General features: G+C 46.7%; 1 long non-coding RNA gene across 2 annotated transcripts; it reads left to right on the forward strand.

Annotated features, from left to right (window-relative positions):
- Positions 1–299: 299 nt before the first annotated feature.
- LOC139437262 (uncharacterized) lies at positions 300–21,019 on the forward strand. 2 transcript variants are annotated; one of them, XR_011647000.1, is made up of 4 exons: positions 300–410; positions 12,206–12,304; positions 15,712–15,769; positions 20,860–21,019. It is a non-coding gene; the product is annotated as an uncharacterized lncRNA (long non-coding RNA). The 2 variants fall into 2 exon arrangements; XR_011646999.1 differs by lacking the exon at positions 20,860–21,019 and adding an exon at positions 18,123–18,246.
- The last annotated feature ends 526 nt before the right edge of the window (positions 21,020–21,545 follow it).

A 21,545-nucleotide genomic window follows, 5' to 3' on the forward strand; every position in this document is an offset into this window, starting at 1 on the left:
GAACCCTGTGCAGCAATGAATCCCAGAAACTGGGGGCCTCTGGGAGCTTTAGCTTCTGGGCAGAGGAATTTCTTGGTTAAGACCCTATCTGGGACAACCAGGCTCCAGAACCCCCAAGAAGCTACCAGTGTTCCTTATGGTGGACTGTGCCAGACCTAACCTTCAACAAGCATTCAAGGACAGATGAGCCTGCTGTCCCTGACTAAGACTGATCTTTTCCTTTGTTGCCTTTGCCAAGCCCTCAGTGTGAAATGCCATTTCCCTCCTCCTCAGCAATGACCTTCTCCTCCTCAAGATCCTGTTCAACACTTAGTTCCCTTCTAACTCCACCCCCACCAAAATCACAGCAGCAGCGTTGAAAAGGAGGCTCAGGAGCAAGCCGTCCACTCGACAGCAGGAAGCTCAGAGAGGTGAGGAGTCTTGCCTGACATCCCATAGTGTGCGGGTGGCAGAGCCAGGAGTGGAATCCAGGTCTCCAGGCTCTCAGCTTAGTGCTGTTCCCATCACATCTTATGGCTTCCAAATGTTCCTATATTTGGGGCACCTTGTCATGTAAACCCTTCCTTTGCACTCTACAGTCTCACAGAGGTGTGAGTGCATGTTATTCTTTATTCCTTTCATGAACAAACTTTTGTCCCCAGTTAGATTATAATGGGGGTAGGCAGGGACAATGCTTTCTCTTTTGTAAGCCCCTTTACACCAGCAAATTGCAGCAATGCTTGCTGAGACTGTAAAACTCTGAGTTGGCTCTAGAAGGCAACTCAGTTTAGTGGAAAGAGCACAGGCTTTGAAATTAGAAAGACTTGGGTTTAGATTCTGGCTTGCCCACTTAATGCTGGGAAGATCTTGGAAAACTTATTTTGCATCCATTTCTTCTTTTTTTTTAAAGATTTATTTATCTATTTCTCCCCCCTCCCTCCATTATCTGCTCTCTGTGTTCATTCACTGTGTATTTTTCTGTGTCTGCTTGTATTCTCATTAGGTGGTTCCGGTATCCAATCCTGGGGCCTTCTGGAGTGGGAAAGAGGGAATTATTCTCTTGTGCCACCTCAGCTCCCTGATCTTCTGCATCTCTTATTATCTCTCCTCTGTGTCTCTTTTTGTTGCATCATCTTGCTGTGCCAGCTCTCTGTGTGGGGCAGCACTCCTTGCATGGGGCAGCATTCCTGCGTGGGGCAGTACTCCGTGTGGGTCAGCTCGCCTTCACCAGGAGGCCCTGGGCATCGAACCTGGACCTCCTATATGGTAGAAGGGAGCGCAATTGCTTGAGCCACATCACTTCCCATTTTTTCTTCTTAAATACAGGATATGGATATCCATGTTGTAGTTTTGCTGAGATGTAGATGAGATGACAGATGTGAAAATGTGCACAGGAGATGCTCAAAATAATCTCACTTCCTTCTTTATTTGTGTCCTGGGAGGCTCTCTGCCTCTCCCCAATGTCAGAGACCAGGAAAAATTCTTTGGAATCCTGAGACAGTAATGGGCATCTATCATGCTCCTTGTACCATGCCAGTTCTTGGGAAGGGGCGATAGAGACTGTCATGGATCCAAACCTGGTTTGTGATTTGAACAAGCAGAAGCAGGAGGGCTTGAGTTCTGGGCTTCTCCCCAGGAACCCAGAGGTCTTGGGATATGTAGCCTGGCTAAGCATTCAGAAAGCTGTGTTCTGTCCTTATCTAAGGTTGAGCGTGCAAGTTGGCTGGGCAAATTCCAATGTGTTAGGTTCAAGGGATTTGTGCTTTGTTATGCCACTGCTTGAGTAAGTCCTTTTATACTTCTACATCTCCTTCCACAATGAGCAGGTTAATCCAGCAACAGTTTCCAACTGCTTAGATACTATCGAGCAGGTCCTGTGGGACTCTGAGCTCCTTCTTCCCCTGCTACACCCGGAGAGGCAGTTAGTTTATCAGTATTACATGAGAGCCTTCATCATTGTTGTTGTTTGAAGGGAGGCTTCTGTGGCTTTAAAAGTCTGAAATCACCTGTCCTAAAAGCTGTTCTCAAAGCTTTTTAATCTCAAAGTCAGTTTTTAGACCATGAACCAGGCATGGCTGTGGCATCTTCTCCCCACTAGGTGGCAGTAGCCTGTTCTCTGCTACGGGCGTCAGCTGTGTCTACAGTACACGATGTTAAGGAAAATATCCCAGGGACAGGACCAGGAGGATGTTCTGCCAATGCTGAAGATAGGTAAATAGGTCGAGGTGATCCTCTGCAGGCGACTTCCTGATATAGAAGCCCCTGGGCATCTGTGGTTGTAAATATACCAACTGTCCTGCCCCAACAACCAGCCAAACTGGTGCTACCCATCTCTTTGCCAGGTGGGAGACTGCCACCCAGATCTGCTTTAACTCTTTCTTAAACTGGGAGGCTCCAAGGGTGCTGGACACCCAGGCCTTAGCGGCCTGTGAGATTGCCAGTGTGAGATTGCCAGTTGTCAATGAATTAATAACACACACAGGGAACTTCCGATTCTCTTTCCAAGGCCCCAGGATTCTCCTTCTAATTTCCCAGAAACACTCATGAGAAGGCATGAAGTTAAATCTGATAGACTAATGAGTGCTGGGGGAGGCTCGACCTTCCATCTTGTGGGTGCTCTTTATGAATGAACAGACCTAGGAAGGACGAGTGGTTGCATATGTAAGTTGGTCCATTCATTCATCCAATAAACATTACTGAGTGCCTACTGTGTGCCATCCTGGTCTGGATGCTTCAGGGCCTTTATCAAGAGACTAATGCAACTTAGCCCAGATGACAAGTGATCAGGTCATGTGTATTCAAGCTTTCTATTGCTTTTTTCTTCTTCTGAATTCTATTCCTTATTGTTTGGCACAGGCTAAAATTTAAATGATGGAGATATAAAATGAGAAAGAAACAGAGAAAGGGAGTGGTGAAGAAGCTAGAAACAGTTCAAACATTTGCCATGAGGAGTCCATAAAGTAGACCTCAGTACTGGCTATGCTACCTGTGACCAAAGTGTAGACCAATTAAAGCAAAGCATTTCTCCCATCTCCTCCCATCAATTTTCCTGGAGAATTGTGATCCTTTTCTTTTTAAATGATACAAAGAAATATTAATATAAAGAATAAAACAGAGTAGACCATAACCCCATTAACCACATAAGATTTTTAAGAATACATACACATCATTAAAAAGTGCAAATAACACGGAAAGACAAATAATTAAAAGGAAAAGCCTTCCCACCACTTTGCTCCCAAAGTCCTTCTTCCCCAAAATAACTAGTGTTCAGTTTCTTAAATTGCCTTCCAGGCGGCAGACTTGGCCCAGTGGTTAGCACATCCGTCTACCACATGGGGGGTCCGTGGTTCAAACCCCGGGCCTCCTTGACCCCTGTGGAGCTGGCCCATACGCAGTGCTGATGCGCGCAAGGAGTGCCCTGCTACGCAGGGGTGTCCCGTAGGGGAGTCCCACGTGCAAGGAGTGCACCCCATAAGGAGAGCCGCTCAGCACCAAAGAAAGTGCCTGCCTAAGAATGGCGCGCCCACATGGAGAAAGGACACAGCAAAAAGAAACACAGATTCCCGTGCCGCTGACAACAAAAGAAGCAGACAAAGATGATGCAGCAAATAGACACAGAGAACAGACAACCCGGGTGGGGGGTAAGGGGAGAGAAATTAAAAAAAAAAAATTCCAGAAAAAAAAAAATTATGCATTCAGCAGCTCATTTTTCTCTCAGCCTATATGTGCCCTGTTGATCTGATTATTTACACAAAAGAGATCACACCGTACACAGTGTTCTGCCCTTTCTGTGTTCACTTGTTGAAATAGCTCAGCCGTCCCTCCATAGTGGCACACACCTAGCCACCTCATTCTTTTTTAACAGCTGTATCATTTTCCATCATATTGGTCTATATTTTATTGTCTGTTTTTGAGAGGCTTGTTAGTGGTTTTCAGGTTTTGCTGTTGCAAAAACAAAACAAAACAAAAAACTGCAATATACACTGCCTGGTTCTTAAAAGGGCTGGTAAACTCTGCTCACAATTTCCCCACAGGGCAACAGGGCTGTGCCCAGGATCCTGAGAAATAACCTTTGGATGGGGAGGCAGCAGTGCTTGAGCCCCTGGTGTGGCCCAGTGGTTTCGTATTATGAATACGTGACTTTGACGCCTTTGGAAAGTCGTTACACAAGCTGGCATGGCTGTACAAGGCTAGCCAGTCAGAGCGTGGACCATCCTGGCGTGGAGTCCCTACCTCTCCAGGCTGGTTGCTGGGACGGTGATGGGCTCCCTGGGGCTCTTGGCTCAGGTGTGGGTTGTTCTGCTTGGTTGGTGTTCATAGCTGCACGGAGCTGCTCTGAGATTCACAAACAAACAGGAAGCCAGTCCACTTCCTCCTTGCTGCGGCTGGTCTCCCGTCCTTATCGCCCAGAGGGGAAGGGGCAGCCCAGGATTCAAAAGGCAGCTTCCTGGCAGAGGTGATGGGGCATCTTGGGATCCCACTGAGAAGGTGGTTTCCCCATTTCTGTGCGCCTATTTGCCCTGCTGGCAGCAATCAAAGTTAGGCTCAAACTCCACCCAGAAGTCTTTTCTTTTTTGACCCCCCTCACCACTTTGGTTGTGAGCTCCAGTTCATTTAACTTGTAGCAAGCAACTCCCTAGGTGTTTGTAGTGTGAGAGTAGGACCGTGAGGCAGCTGAGCAGGAGAGAGTGGTGGGGACAGTTAGGAAACTGAAGCAGAGGGGTGCGGCTGGGTGGGACGCTGGAGGTAAAAGCTGCAGGTGTTCTTTCCAGCCAACAAGTCTTGACTGCCCACCAGACCACTCAGAAAAACGGATTCCTAATTGCAAAGTTACCATGAACACTATACAGGGGGTGCCTAAGGAATTCGAATTAAAAAAAGAGTCAACATGAAAACAGTACTGAACGTTTTTCATCCTTGGCAATGACTCAGAGCTCACATCAATTACTTTAGAGAACATTAGATGTGGGCCAGCAGACTGATGTGAATCACTGGCAGTTGCTTTAAAAAAAATCTCTGCTATCAACCTGTTTAGTTACCACTCTTAAGAAAGCTGGGTGCAGAAGCCAAATTAAAAAGCAAACAATGATAACTACCAAACCCAAAAAGCCCATAACTGCAAGTAACCTTTGCAGTTACTTGGTCTTCAAATAAAAGTTCCTCTATTAAGCACCCGAGGTGCAGAGAAGAGATATTCATGTAAGGATTACAGCCTAGCAGGTGAGGTTGGAGTGGGAATGGAATGGAAAAAGGATGGGATGAACCAGGTTGGGTGCTGAGGAAGGAAAATGTTGGAGCAGAAAGGGCTTCCTGCCAGCAGAGACCTTCAGGGACAGGTTAGAGAAGGGCAAGCGGGTTCTCTGAGCAGCATCTCCAAGGCTGAGGGAGCCTGCTGCCGAGGATGAAATGCAGCTCTGCAAGTCCCTCCAAAGGACACCTACACTCTTGACATGGCTCACGCAGGTGGACTGAGGGTCGGCCCCGATGGCTGCGGGAAGGAACCTGTGAAGGTCCAGGGGCTCCCTGGTCATCACTTAGCTCCAGTCACAGTCTTCAGAGCATCAGCTGGGGGAAGTTCAGCTCCCTGTGCTGCCCATCATGTAGCTTCCAAAGGGAGAGCTTAACAGAGCTAGAAAGGGTGGGGGCAAAGGCTGGGCCCAGCAGGGCGGGACGTAAACTGTGGCCTCTAAGGCTGGCAAAACATCCCCAGCCCTCCCAGCACACCAGCACCCCCAGCCAGTCCCAATCAGACAATGAGAGGTGAGCAACAAATGCGGGTTAAAAATATCCAGCCTTGTTGTCAAGAGAAATAAGAACAGGAAGGAAGTGTGGGGAGGCAAGGCCAAAGAGTCAAAAAGCCCCAGAGGAGGGGAATGGACATTATTAACTGTCGGAAGCGGAGCAGGTAGAGCAGGTGGGGGGCACCCTCCGGGTGCCCAAGGAGATGGCAGGCAGGGAAGGGGGTCATGGTGGACTTCTCGGGAATGGCTGGGGCAGGTCTTCCCAGGGAAATTATTTTGACCCACTGAGAGCATGACTGAGACCCCCTCAAAGGGCCTGGGCCCAGGATTTGAATGGGCAGGCAGGGGGCCTTGCCCAAGGACAGGAATGGGACCAGGATGACTGGAGGGGAGCCTGTCACTCCTACGTGCCGTCTGGGGGCAGAGAGCCACCTGAGCCACCAGACACTCAGCCCTGGCAGGGGTGTTCAGCTCTGATCTTGTGAATAGCAGCTACTCTTTTTTTTTTTTTTTAGATTTATTTTTTATTTCTCTCCCCTTCCCTGCCTGCTCCCCCCTCCCCGCCGTTGTCTGCTCTCTGTGTCCATTCGCGGTGTGTTCTTCTGTGTCTGCTTGTATTCTTGTCAGCGGTACCCAGAATCTGTGTCTCATTTTGCTGTGTCATCTTGCTGTGTCAGCTCTCTATGTGTGCGGTGCCATTCCTGGGCAGGCTGCGCTTTCTTTGCGCTGGGCAACCCTCCTTACGGGGCGCACTCCTTGTGCATGGGGCTCCCCTACGAGGGGAACACCCCTGCATGGTACAGCACTCCTTGCACACATCAGCACTGTGCATGGGCCAGTTCACCACACGGGTTAGGAGGCCCTAGGTTTGAACCCTGGACCTCCCACATGGTAGGGGGACGCTCTATCCATTGAGCCACATCCACTGCCCTAGCAGCTACTCTTGTTGAGGAAAGAGAGAAGAGTTGAGAAGCCTGAGTGAGGTGGCATGGCAGAGTCTGGTGCCATAGTCAAGATCTTGGCTCTGGGTCCAGGATGCCTCAGCCTGACTCCTGACTCTGCCATTTCCTAGCTGTAGGACCTTGGATTGTCATGTAACTTCCCTGTGCTTCAGTTTCCTCATCTGGAAAATGGAAATGACAACAGTGCCTACCTTGCAGTATCGTGGTGAAGGGAAGTGAGTTTACAGACACAAGGCTGCTGGTACCTAATAATTGCTAACTGCTTTTTTTTTTTTAGGAGGCACGGGGGATTGAACCTGGGACCTCATACATGGAAAGCAGGCACTCAACCACTGAGCTACACCTGCTTCCCTAGTAATTGCTTTTTTTTTTAAGATTTATTTATTTATTTTCTCTCCCCTTCCCCCGCCTCAGTTGTCTGCTCTCTGTGTCCATTTGCTGCGTGTTCTTCTGTGTCCGCCTGTATTCTTGTCAGCAGCACCAGGAATCTGAGTCTCTTTTTTGGTTGTGTCATCTTGCTGCGTCAGTTCTCCATGTGTGCGTCGCCATTCCTGGGCAGGCTGTGCTTTTTTCGCGCTGGGCAGCTCTCCTTACGGGGCACACTCCTTGCACGTGGGGCTCCCTTATGCAGGGCACACCCCTGCGTGGCACGGCACTCCCTGTGTGTATCAGCACTGCGCGTGGGCCAGCTCATCACATGGGCCAGGAGGCCCTGGGTTTGAACCTTGGACATCCCATATGGTAGGCGGATGCCCTATCCATTGGGCCAAATCCGCTTCCCAGTAACTGTTTTTTTTAAAAAAAAGATAAGCAGCTGGGAAGCGGCTGTGGCTCAATCAGTTGGGCTCCCATCTGCCATATGGGAGGCCCTGGGTTCACTTCCCGGGGCCTCCTTGTGAAAGCAGGCTCACCCGCAGGCTGCGGAGTGCCGGCCCACAAGTGACACGGAGTGCCACCCAGCCCACAAGTGCCGTGGAGAGCCAACTCAGCAAGGTGACTCAACAAAAAGGGAGACAAGTAAAAAAAAAACACAGAAGAGTGTGCAGCACATGGACACAGAGAGCAAAACAAAAAGCAAGCCGCAAGGGGGGGAGGAATAAATAAAATAAATACAGACACACAGACAAACACACAGCGAATGGACACAGAGAGCAAATAGCAAGCAAGATGCAAGGGGGGGAATTAAAAAAAAAGACAAGCAGCTTTAATTAATTAATTTATTTATTTTTGAGGTACCAGCATTGGGAAGCCAGCATTCAACCACTGAGCCACGCTGGCTCCTGAGTTGTTTTTTTCATTTGTTTTCTTGTTGTTTGTTTTTTTGTTTTTAGGAGGCACCAGAACTGAACCCAGGACCTCCCATGTAGGAAGCAGGTGCTCAACCACGCGAGCCACCTCCCTTCCCAGTAATTGCTTTTGAAGTGCTGGCTATCGGGAGTTGGGGTGGGGGGGTGGTGTATGTGATGGGGGGGAAGAAGTTCTGACCCCTCATGTCGATGGAACAGTCCTTTGCAGAGTTCCTGACGCCACACCTGGCAGGAGGGTGCAGAGGAAAGGTGGGTTTAAAGATAAATAAGGTATGGGCCCAAGTGATGAGGAACCTACATCTTTACAGAAGAGACAACAGTTAAAACAGTCACGTTTCAGCAAATACAAGAGAGTTCCATACCACCTGCCAGGGTGCAGAGAGGGGGATTAACTGCCCCTGCCGGCAGGGTTTGGAAGGTGCCAGGTAAGCTGGTCTTGGAGATAATAGAATTCACCAGGTAGAAAGAGGGAACAGGGAGATATTCTGAGTAATAGGGAACATGGTAGGCAAGGTGGGTGATTCCTGGTTGGGCGGGTAGGAGTTGGGAGCAGGGAGAACACCTCAGGGTAACTAGTTTGGAAAGGTCAACAGGGAATGACCTTGTAATGTTCTGCCAAGAGTTTGCACTTTATCCTGTAGGCATGAGGAAAACAGAACGAGTAGGGAGGGGACATAGACCCAAATTAGATTTGTGTATTTGACAGATTTCTCTCATAGAAATGTGGAAGGTAAGTGAGAGGGGAAGAGAAGAGCGGAAGGAGGGTCAACTAGTTAAGTGACACCAGCAGTGGTCGAGGCAGGAAGCAACAAGGTGAGGTGGTGAGAATGGAGGCGAGGGCTCTTAGAAAGCAGACAGGATGACAAGGAGGACGGAGCAGAAACTGGTTCCGTGGTTTCTAGTCTAAGCAAGTGGGCATTTAGTGGTATCCTTAGTGGACATGGGAATAAAGGGAGAGAGGTGAGTGTTAGAAGGGTGAGCTTGAGATAGCTGAGATAGCCAGGAGGGCGATGAACAGAAATGATAGGTGCAGTGATGGCAGTGAGGTGGGGGGCGGGGAAGACTCCCTTCAGACTGAGTCAAGAAAGCGTTAACGATTACTTTTAGACATGAGTTGGGCCATGTACAACATGTGCAGTCTGCTAGGGGAAGCATGGCAAGTGTACCAGAAGAGGTGACAGGTTTCCCTTACTCTTTAGTTCATGGCCAGACTAATGCAAAGTGTCGTAATTTACACTTCCTGGTTAAATGAAAACGATGAGTTATTATATTATCTAAATTGGAGTTATTACATTATCTGAATTGGACTAAGTGAACTTTTACAAAGTAGACAAAGGGTTTAAAAAGACTCATGCAATAAAACTGCAGATTAAAGATCATCCTAATTCAGCAAGTGCTAGTAAACAACAAGAAAATGGCAAAACCAACACTTCTCCTCCTCCTGTGAGTTCTTCATGACAGACGCGTTAAACAGAACAATCACATCAGACCCAACAGGAAAATGGTCAAAATATTTTTTGTGGGAAGCAGATCTGGCTCAATTGAAAGAGCATCTGTCTACCATATGGGAGGTCCAGGGTTCAAACCCAGAGTCTCCTGACCTGCGTGGTGAGCTGGCCCACCATGCAGTGCTGATGTGCACAAGAGTGCCATGCCATGTAGGGGTGTCCCCTGCACAGGGGAACCCTACATGCAAGGAGTGCACCTTGCAACGAAAGCCACCCTGTGTGAACAAAGCACAGCCTGCCCAGGAATGGTGCAGCACACAGACAGCTGATGTAGCAAGATGATGCAACAAAAGAGACACAGATTCCCGGTGTCGCTGACAAGAATACAAGCGGACACAGAAGAACACACAGCAAATGGACACGGAGAGCAGACAACCAGTTGGGGGGGAGAAGGGGAGAGAAATAAATTAAATAAATCTAAAAATATATATTTTTTGTAATTGTCAAGGTGATAATTTGATATGTGAACTTACACTTTTATCATTATTAAAAATGTTTTGTTTTTGTTGTTGAACCCAGAACCTTGTACTTGGGAAGCAGGCCCTCGACCACTGAGCTACATTTGCTCCCCAATGAGAGCTGGTTTTTCTGTTTGTTTTGTTTTTAGGAGGTACCAGGGATTGAACCTTGGACCTCCTTCATGGGAAGCAGGTGCTCCTCCAGGAATACACTGTAGCTTGAGATACTGGCTAATGATAGTAGGCTATGTATACAATTTATAAATAATTAAATATACATTAAGAGTGCATGCTCAAATTTTACTAATGATGAGATATGGAGATTTCCTCAGAATTTTTATTTAATTTTTTTTTAAGATTTATTTTTATTTATTTCTCTCCCTTTCCTCCCCGCCCCCCAGTTGTCTGCTCTCTCTGTGCATTTGCTGTGTGTTCTTCTGTGTTCACTTGCATTCTTGTCAGGCAGCACTGGGAATCTGTGTCTCTTTTTTTTGTTGCGTCATCTTGCTGAGTCAGCTCTCCGTGTGTGTGGCGCCTCTCCTGGGCAGGCTGCACCTTTTTTTTCACGTGGGGCAGCTCTCTTTGTGGGGAGCACTCCTTGAGCATGGGGCACTCTGACATGGGAGGCACCTCTGTGTGACACAGCACTCCTTGCATGTGGTAGCACTGCACATGGGCCAGTTCACCACACAGGTGAGGAGGACCTGAGTACCAAACCCTGGACCTCCTATATGGTAGGCAGACGCTCTCTCAGTTGAACCACATCTGCTTACCTTAGGATTTTATTTCAACAAAAAATTCTTAAGTCACAGGTTTCAGATCCTAGGGAATAAATGAGTTTCCTATTTTATCAGTTCTACACATCTGAAATACTATGTATTGCATTTACCTCTTAGAACAAAGGACACTTGTGTTCTAGAGCATAACCACAATGGCTCACTTCTCTTTCATTGCCTCCGTCCTCCTCTTCCTTCTGGAGATGAGGAAAAGATTAGTTGAGCTCCCTGGAGAAAAGCATTAAGTAAATACAAGGCATTGCTGAAATTATTGTTACTATTACAAACGACACCAGTGGGGAGCACTGATGTACACTGCTCCAAGGGCTTCTAATAAGGATCTAGGTGAGGGCTTCTAAACACTCCCAACCATTAATCTCTTAACACCATGTGAATCCAGAGATCCTTCTAGATTATGAGTCTTATGAGCCATGGAGGCTGCTGCTGAGAACAACTGAAGCTCCCTCCCCAAATGGTGGGATTACTGGCTATATTATTATCAGACAAAATATGTTTTAAGTAAAAAAAGGCTGTAAGAAAATGTCCATCAACAGGTAAAAGAATAAATAAATCATAGTATATCCATACAACATAAATACAATAAAAAGGAACATATCTAACAACATGGATCAACATCAAAATAATCATATTGAGTGAAGGAAGACAGACAAAAAGCGCACATACTGTATGATTCTATTTATGTAAAATTCTAGAAAATGCAAAATAAACTATAGTGACAAAAATTAGATCAATGGTTGTCTGGGATGGTAGGAACACCACAGAAAGGAGATGGAAAGTGGGATTACAATATATGTAGGTAATGGATTTGTTCGTTATCTTGATTGTAGTGATGATTTCACAAATTATACAGATATCAAAAAGTACCAATGGAAGAGGATGTGACTCAAGCAATTGGGCTCCTCTCTACCAAATAGGAGGTCCAGGGTTTGATTCCCAGGGCGTCCTGGTGAAGGCAAATGGCCCGTGTGGTGAGCTGGCCTGTGCGGCAAGCTGGTGTCGCAAGATGCTGCAACAAAAAGAGACACAGAAGAGAGACAATAAGAGACACAGCAGGCCAGGGACCTGAGGTGGCACAAGAGATTGAGTGTCTTTCTTCCACTCCAGAAGGTCCCAGGATTAGTTCCTGGTGCCGCCTTAAGAGAAGACAAGCAGACACAGAAGAATACACAGAGAATGGACACAGAAAGCACACAGCGAGTGCAAAAATGAGGGGGGGGGGGAATAAATAAATAAATCTTTTTTTAAAAAGTACCAACTGTACACTTTGAATATAAGCAGTTTATTATACATCAATTATTTCTCAGTAAAGCTTTTTTTTTAATTTAAAAGACTGCAAGAGACAAAGAATGAGATTACATATTGATAAAAGGTTCAACCCATCAAGAAGATGTAACAATCATAACCATACATGAACCTAACAACAAAAGGATGTGATTGTCATTCATCCTATTAGGTGGAGTCCAGTGACTGGACTGGACTAGTGACTGGTTGAGGAAAGTATTCCCATGGTGTCGTCTATGAACCAAAGCCAGGGCCTTCACTGGATACTCAGGTACGTACAACCTACCTACAGAGGAAACTGGAGAGGGGCAGGAGGGCCTTCCTGCCCTTGCTCTCTCCTTCAAGCCAAGTACACACATCCATAAAATTTTACAGAATTTTTTTTACTTTTTCAAAGCACATTTATGAGGAGAGTTTACTGGGATTATTATTCTCCACAACCTATACCTAACACTTATTTGTGCAGCACATGCCGTGTGTGTGCTAGGTTCTGTACCAGGCACTGTGGAGATACAGAAGACAAACGAGACCTCGAGACAACGATGAGCTAGTGAGCAAATTAAGAAATGTACACACCCACAGCACAGGTGGGCAGTTCCAAGGAGCTTGAGAGGTCAAGACCAAGAATAACACTGAGGTTCCAAGGAAGGCAAGATGATTTCTGAGATGAGGGTTACCATAGTCATGGAGGAGATTAACTCTAGACTGGGCCTTGAAGGCTAGAAGGGTCTGGTCATGTGGAGATGGAGACAGGGGCATTCCAGAAGAAGGTACGAAGCCCCCAATGGAAAAATGCAGGATTTTTATGACCAACAGTACCTAGTTACTTTTAACTGGTATATACAGTGTGAAGAAGAGGGTGGTCAAAAGGTGTATTAGAATCAGATTTTAAACAGCATGTGGACTAAGAGATCCAGAGTGTATGTTCAGTGAGCAATGGGGAGACTGAAAGTTTTTGAATAGATGAGGCAACTGAGCCCAAAGAAGTTTTTTTTTTAATTGCCCAGGGTTCTCTAATGACTTGGTTTGTGGCCCAGACATGACATGAATCCAGATTCGGATTGTCACAGGCAAGGCGCCTGGCCCTTGCACTGATCAGACTTAGAAGAGTCTGTGGGAAAGGGCACCAGGCCAGAGCAGGCAGATTGCATCTCTGGGAAACCTGGAGCCCGAGTTTCCAAGTTGCTGGGCGTCCACCTGGACGGTGGACAAGCTGGTGGCTGGACTGCAGTTCTTGGGAACTCAAGAGGGTTGGGCTGGGAATGGCAAAGTGTTGGGATCACTGCAATAAAATGAAGGGAGAGGAGCCCTTGGAGTGTCCTTGGGTGTGAGGCGCACAGGGCGTGGGGCCTTGCATTCCAGGATGGTTAAGACGCTGCAGCTGATGATTATCATTATTGTTCTTGCTCCAGCTTCTCCAACCTTTCATCCTTCTAGACGGTGGTTTGCTAGGCCAGCGTCACCAACTAGCAAAGCCTCCTGGGGTGGGGTGGGGCGGTCGGCTCCTGGCTGCAAGGGAACACAAGGTGACTGTGGGCTTCTTCCCCAGGGAGCTCAGAGAACTTTCCAATGCTGAGCACCTTCCTAACCCTGGAAACATGGGCACAATTTCTCAAAGGGGAAACTGAGGCACATCGCCAAGGAATGACTTGACTGATGTCCTGTAACCCCTTCCCCCCATCCCCTAACTCACTAGGCCATACTTATCCCTACCCAATTGGGGCAGATCTTTTTGGCCTGGAGGGAAGTCAGAGGAGGTGTGGATTCTAGAAGAGAGAACTGGGCTGGGGCCAGGACAGCCAAGCTGGTACCCTCCTTGCCAGGTGCTGCGGGCATCATGAGGTCAGGCGCCTGGTTTCGCGTCTTTGGAAGGTCTTGCCATATGGGTGGATCTTTCCCAAACCCCTGAGGGAGGGCAATGTGGTAGACGTGCAGTGCACAGTGCCCAGCTCCCTTACATCCAAGGCCAGATTCAGCAACCTGGGACAGTAAGAGCCCATTCTGTAAAGATGGGTCAGGCCCAGGGGCAGAGAGCCAGATGATGGCTCAAAGACAGGGAAAGGTGAGAGAGAGAGAGAGCGCAAGAGAGCACCATGTTGTCTGTACACTTGCTAATACCAGGCTTCCAGCAGTGACATGTCCCTACCTGCTGAGATGAGATCACAGCAAGAGAGACTAGAAGAAAGGTGAACGACAATCTGATGGCCAGGTGGGGGGCTGAGTAGAATCTTACAAACCCATGGATTCTGTTGGGCAATGGGAGCCCAAAAAAAGGAAGGGAGCTGCCCAAGAAGCGCTGCTAGAGTCACCTTCCCCACTTGGTGCTGTCCACCCAGAGAGTAGCAACCTTAGGGAGAATCTTCTGGCTTAAGCACAGAGGTAGGACAACACAGAAGATGGGCCAAGAAAGTTGGAGAAGAGAAGATAGTAAACGGGGCTTCAGTGGCTTCCACAAGCTTCTCCAGAAAGCATCTCCCGTTTTGGGTGTGAAATCCAGTCTCCTCTGTTCTCTGACTAAATTGCCTATAGCACACTGCAAGTGCACCTGTGTTTTTTAAAACTCATTCACGAATGAAGGCTCTCACTCATCATGCAGTTGTTTGATGCCGAGTCAGTGTTTAACCACTACAACTAACAGAAAGTCTTCCAACTGTCTAGCCATCTTCTTGGTGGCTTACCTCCCCACCCTCTGCAGATGGAGAAAATAAGGAAAAGTTATAAAGTGGTCTCTACTTTGAATGCTTCCTGAAAAAGCCTATAAAACAGATACAAGCAAAAGACTTTTAGCTCTAATGACCCTCACCCACTCTAAGTGCCAACATTCCATATGGAAATTTTTTAGAGGTTGCGATAGAGGCGGGGTGGGGGTTGGTGGTGTAAGACAGAGGGCATAGAACAGACTCCAATACAAGCCTCCTTGGTCCTCTCCTGGGACCCTCTCCAGAGTGGGGTTCTCTCCCTACTCGATGCCTTTGTCACCCTGGGGGCACCATTCCTAGTCTTGAGACAGGGATGGGCCCCAAGAATGCTGAGGGGGGCTAGCTGTGCATATGAAGTGCAGCAGTAACCTCTTCCTTTTTAGGTATTCCTGGTAAAAGTGAAAGTGGCTTGAGTTCTTAAAAGAGAAAGGCATTAGAGAAATACAATTTTCAAAGGCTTCTGTCTGAAGTTTATGGGAGTTTCCTAAATCAAGGGGCAGATCACTCCATTGGAAAGAGGTGGCTCTATCTTTCTTTCCCCTCCCTCCCTTTCCATTTTTAAACCTCCAGAATCCTAAAACAGTGAGTCTCTGCAGGATATCTTTGTCACTGCTGTACAGTCACAGCTGGAACACCCTTCCTCTTCTTCCTTCCAGTCTCAATCCTACCATTCTTTCAGGTCAAACTTAAGTTTCACCATGACTTCCCCACCTAGTCAAGCCCTGGTTGACCTCTCCTTTCTCTGAATCCCCAATTAATTCCATTAAACTGTGCATCTTGATAGGATTACATAATGTCTTATATTCTCCAGCTGTTTTATGTGCATGAGTCTTGTCTCCCCAACAAGGCTGTAAACTTGGCGAGGGCAGAGCACATTCCTTCCATTTTGGAGTCCCTCAGAACACTAAGCACAGGGTTGGGCACATAATAGGACTTTATTGAGACCTTCACTTATCTTTCACTTCTCATTAAACAACAGATAATTCCTAATGGAAAGAAACCCTGAATCTGGATATGCTCATGGGAAAGCCTGCAGGGTAAGTTTGGAGACTTGGAAGGCAAACCCTACTTGATACCAGGGAACTTAATTATGTGAATGTAGTGATTGTGGGGAAACCTCCTTCAAGATGACACCAGCATCAGTGTTCACATTAGAGAGAAATTCTATGAAACCAAAGAATGTGGGAGACCCTTCTCTAAGATCTTTACCAACCAATACCAGAGAATTCACCTGAGAGTAAACAACAGTGGGATAGATGCTGGGGATACAATGGGGTGAGAAGTAAACACGGCTCCTGGCATCATGGACCTCTAGTCTAGACCCATTTACCAGTTGAAGAAATTGAGACTGAGAGAGGAAGCAGAACAAAGGAGATATTACAAGCCTTTGGTTAGCACCGTTTAATTTTTTGAACTTGAAACACTTCCATGTCTGATTTCCTTCGTCCTCATCTCTCAGTAGGGAAGGGAGGTGGTGAAACACCTGGTATCTGTTATCAATGAAGAAGTAAGGTCAGAGGGTCTGCATCAAGAGCCCACGGCACATTGGCAGTCAGGATAAAAGCTCTAGTCCTAGAAGGACTTCACTTGAAGTGCCAGAGCCAGTGCTAGGTGATAAGGGATCCAAGGTGAACTAGGAGGTCCCATCCCCCAAGTGGCTTAAAGTCCAGGGAGGAACAGACAGGTCCCTAGAAGAGCATAACTGCTTTGATGGGTATGCATACTAAATACAGCAGAGGCGCCCTAAGTCTCTTTGGGGGAAGTAGGAAAGGCTTCACAGAGAGTATTGTTGTTTGAGCTGAGATGTAAAGCATGAGGAGTCTGCCAGACAAACAAATGAGGAGAGGGTGTTTGAGGTAGAAGCAGCAGCACATACAAAGACACTGGAGCGAAATCGAGCATGATGGCCTGTGGAGGATCTTTAAGAAGTTCAGTCTACATAGCTCAGTAGGGAGCCCAGGGAGGAAGAGATGAAGCTAGCTAGTCAGTTAAGCAGAGCCAGATAACAAAAGGCCTTTAAGTGCCCTGCAAAGCAGTTCAGAATTTCCTCTAAGCCATGGGAAACTGTATTAGTTTCCTATTTCTGCTATAACAAATTACCACAACACAGATTTTAAAAAATATTACAGCTCTGAAAGTCAGAAGTCTCACTGGGCTAAAGTCAAGGTGTTGGCAGGTCTGTGTACCTTCTGGAGGCTCTAGGGGAAAATCAATTCTTTGCCTATTTCAGCTTCCAGAGGCTGCCTGCATTCTCGGGCTTGTGACCCTCTTCCATCTTCAAAGCCAACTGCTGTATCCCTCCAACCTCTGCACCCTCATCACATCTCTCTGACTCTGACCCTCTTGCCTCTCTCTTACAGGGACCCTTGGGGTTGCATTGGGCCCACCTAAATAATTCAGGAAAATCTTCCCTCTCAAGATCCTTAGTCACACCTGCAGAGCCTTTTTTGCCATATAAGGTAAAATTTCACAGGCTCTGGGGATTTGGATGTGGACACCTTGGGGTGGGGGGCATTATTTTGCTTATTGCAGAGGCCACTGAAGAATAGTGAGCAGGAGAATGGCAGGACAGAATGTGGGGTGTTAGGAGGCTGACAACCTGGGTTCAATCCTGACTCTGTCACTTAAAAGTTGTGATTGTGTACCATTTCTTACTTAATTTCTCTGGGTTTTGGTTTTCTCATCTATAAAATGGAGGTACCTACCTCAAAAGGTAATTTTGGACAGATTATACGAGATAATTGAGATGAAACTCTTGGGACAGTGCCTGGCATGTGGAAAGCACTCAATAAACTGGGAACATATTGGTGCTCAGTAAATGTTACGAACAGTGATCTGCTCAGGAAAAAGGCTGTCAGGGTCAATGCTATGCAGAGAGAGCAGAGCTTCCTAGGGCCCCATTTCCACAGGACCACCAGCAGAATGTGGAAGGAGGTCCCAAGCATCAGGGGATTTTCTGGCACAGTGGAAATACACGGTCCCTCTGAATGGTACACCACCATTCAGGGAAGCACTTGCCTGCTTTCTCACTGTTGGCCTAAAGAAATGAGGAGTAGAAGTGGACCCTATCTCTTCCGATCTTACTGTGGAATTCTTTCTTGTGTTGGACAGAAAATATTAAAGAGAGCTGATGTTTCATATTAGACTCTTTTCTGAGATCTCTGGAAAAAACAAATAAACATTGTCTAATGTGACATGGGGTCAGTTAAGGACTTGGAAACATCTTATCCATGTGCCCAGTGTGACAACAAGTCCCTTCCTTCCCTAATACATCTTCTCTGTCCTCATTTACTTGTATCACACTAAAAGAAATCAGGCAATAGGCAAAATCCAATTGCGAACCTGAAGCTACCAAAGTATCTCTCTCTTCCTTGTTGCTTTTTCCTCTAGGGAACTCCGAAGGAGTGGATATGGATTTTCTAGCAAGTCACCTGGCAAGAAGGACTGCCAGATAAAGTGCAGGACATCCAATTAAATTTAAATTTCAGATAAACAATAAATAATTATTCAATAATATTGCCCCAAATATTATTATGTGTTTAATACTGCTTCATGAACCAGAATACTTGATTAACCAGAACACTCCATCCCCCAGCCTCACCACGTAACATGTCACTGTGTGTTCTTTGATACAATCTACAAGGTAGATTGATAGTCAAGCCCTAAAAGTTCAGTACCTTTTCACAGATGATTTCCTTGTAATAACTCAGGAAAGGGATGGAAGGGATGGTTCTAGAATCCAGAGGCATGGCAAGGGATTTAGGGTCAGACTAGTGGGAACAGGTCCCTCTTATTTCTCTGTCATAAATGGTGATGGCTCTTCAATTGTGATGCAGGTTCTTTTGCTGCCCAGCTCTGAAATTCCCATAAACTCAGCTTCTGCTCTTGATCTCCCCTGCCCCCTTCATTAATAGGGAGCATCATCCCTGCTCTCCAACGACCTGGGGACCACCAGGATACCTACCCTACTTAAGTACATTGAAGTTTTTTTTAAGTGCTATACAATGCATGGTGTAAACTGTGGTCTTTGATACTTTACTAGGATAATGACAATTACCATCATAGAGGGTACGACTGCAATTCTGCCTTTTGGCTAGGTGCACATAATTTGTACTAATTACTGTTATTGGAGGTACAACAGAGAAAAAACTATTGCAATCTGCAAAGCTAGTCACTAAGGTTTGCTCAAGGCTTCTGTTCTGAGGCTTTGTCCCAGGTGGCTCCCCAAATCTCGAAAGACTCCTTTTTTCTTACCTCCCTCCAGCTCTCCCTCTAAATTCCCTTCGTTGGTCTGTGAGGGTACGTGCCATAAGTCCTTCAGTTTACCCCGTTTGGCTGTGAGGCTTGGGTCTGCTCCACCACAGCAGACAGCCAGGGTTTTTCCAGGTCTCTTTCACTGCACCATAGTGTTCACAGCCTGGTGCCCTCGGCCTGCGACTTGAGTTTTCACATCAAAGCTGTTCAGGCACCTTGTGATAGCTGATTTTCTTCTTTCTGTAAAACTCATGCCATTTAAGCAATCATTTCAGAGACGTTCAACCACTGCAAAAGATTATAGCGATTTATGAAGCCGCAAAGAGGTTCTGGATTTTATCCCTATGTAAACGAAGTAACCTGCCCAGTCAATGGCAACAGGCCTGGGACAGGTAACGGGATGCCAAGTTGGTGCTCAGGTGCACAAACACAGTCTGTATCCTCGCTGTTTAGAAAAAGGTGGCCCTGAGGGGCTAGGAGATTTAATGACTTAATGCCTACAAAGCTCCAGGAAACACTTGCCCCAGATAAGGTCTCATTATCGTTAATTGTTATTGTTATTGTTATTATTGTGATTAACCCAACTCTTCTGAAAAGTTGCCACAGCTTTGTTAATGACCTCGGGTCAGGGGTTTAATTAACACCGCCTCTGAACGTCAGGGCCTCAGGCACCACGTTCCCGCCCGCACATCCCGGCCCCACCTTCTATAGGTTCCGCCAATCTTCTCCACCCCCATCCCCATCCCCACCCTCACCCCGCGCCCACCCCCTCGGCCTCCGCTTCTTCCCAGTCCTTACCTGAGGGGCCCGTCATTCTTCACTTCTGGCAACAACTCTATCTTCCATTCCAGCTTTCTGCTCTAGACAGGTTCGTTCTCCTCTTTGCCACTCCTCCCCGTAATCTCACATACCTCCTTTGGGCCTTTTTCCGCAGTTTCCTAGTTCCCCCAACACAATTCTTTTTGAGAACAACAGGTTCTCGGGCGCGAAGCCTTGTGGGAGTCATGAAAGCTAAAAGATACTCCCCTGAACCCACCTTTCCCCCCTGCAACCTCCACTTCCTGTACTGCCTCCCAGGTCTCCCATCTCACCACGGTGAGAACCGCCGGGATTGTTCTTCCGGTGGTGTGGCCGGTTGGGTGGGTTGGCTAGTTTAGGGTTTCAGAGTTTAGCACTAACACACAACCCTGTGCAGCTGCCTTCTTTAATTAATTAATTCCAATTTTTAAAAAAACATCCCTTGAATTGGACCTCAGTGCATGCCTCTGGGGCATATGTCACGTCAATTATAGACAACAATTAAGCGTGCTCTCTAAAAAAAATCTGTGAGCCTCTTTAAAGATTCCTAACTGCCTTAGATTGCTCTGCTGTAGACAGATGCTGCGGCAGGAGAGGAATTGGGCTGCAACAGTCCATTTAAAGCTAGGAAGACGTTTCCCTGCTGCGAGTCCCTGCACAGACCTGGCTGCTCACACTCCCTAAGCCCAGGCTTCCTCTCTGCCTTTCTTTAGAGATCCAGCAATGACCACCTTGAAGCTAAACCGTTGCTGAGAGATGGTGGTCTTGTTTCTCTGGGATAGAACCTATTTCCCTCGAATTCAAAAGTCCACCTTTCCATTATCCCAACTGGCTATCTTGTATAGATAAAGATGAATCTCATACCCTTAACCAATAGGACGGGTATTGAGTTGATTAATCCTTTTTCTATCAGTAGAAATGGTATATGTAGGTTTAACCAGTGTTTTTACAATGGTTTGAATTAGGAAAATGGTTGTACATGTTCCTTGAGGGCAGAGATGATTTCTTTTTTAATAAAATTTTTAAACTGTGGTAACATATTCAACATAACATTTCCCATTTTAACCTCTTTCAGGTATACAGCTCAGTGACATGAATTACATTTGCAAAGTTGTGCTACCATCACCACCATCCATTATCAAAACTTTTCCATCACCCCAAACAACAACTTTATACCCATTAAGTACTAACTCCCCATTCCCCCACCCATACCCCTGGTAACCTGTAATATTCTTTCTCGCTATATAAATTTGCATATTCTAATTTTTCCCATTTAAATGAGATCATACAATATTAGTCCTTCTGTGTCTGGCTTATTTCACTCAACATGATGTCTTCAAGGTTTATCCATGCTGTTGCATGTGTCAGAACTCCATTCCTTTTTACAGCTGAATAATATTCCATATTATTTATATACTACATTTTATGAGATGATTTCTTTTTTTTTTTTTTAAGATTTATTTTCATTTATTTAATTCCCCCCCCCCCCCGGTTGTCTGTTTTCTGTGTCTTTTTGCTGCGTCTTGTTTCTTTGTCTGCTTCTGTTGTCAGTGGCACCGGAAGTGTGGGCGGTGCCATTCCTCGCAGGCTGCTCCCTCCTTCGCGCTGGGCGGCTCTCCTTATGGGTGCACTCCTTGCGCGTGGGGCTCCCCTACGCGGGGGACACCCCTGTGTAGCACGGCACTCCTTGCGCACATCAGCACTGCGCATGGCCAGCTCCACACAGGTCAAGGAGGCCCGGGGCTTGAACCGTGGACCTCC

This window comes from Dasypus novemcinctus, chromosome 21, assembly GCF_030445035.2.
Source record: "Dasypus novemcinctus isolate mDasNov1 chromosome 21, mDasNov1.1.hap2, whole genome shotgun sequence".
NCBI classification, from domain to species: Eukaryota; Metazoa; Chordata; class Mammalia; order Cingulata; family Dasypodidae; genus Dasypus; species Dasypus novemcinctus.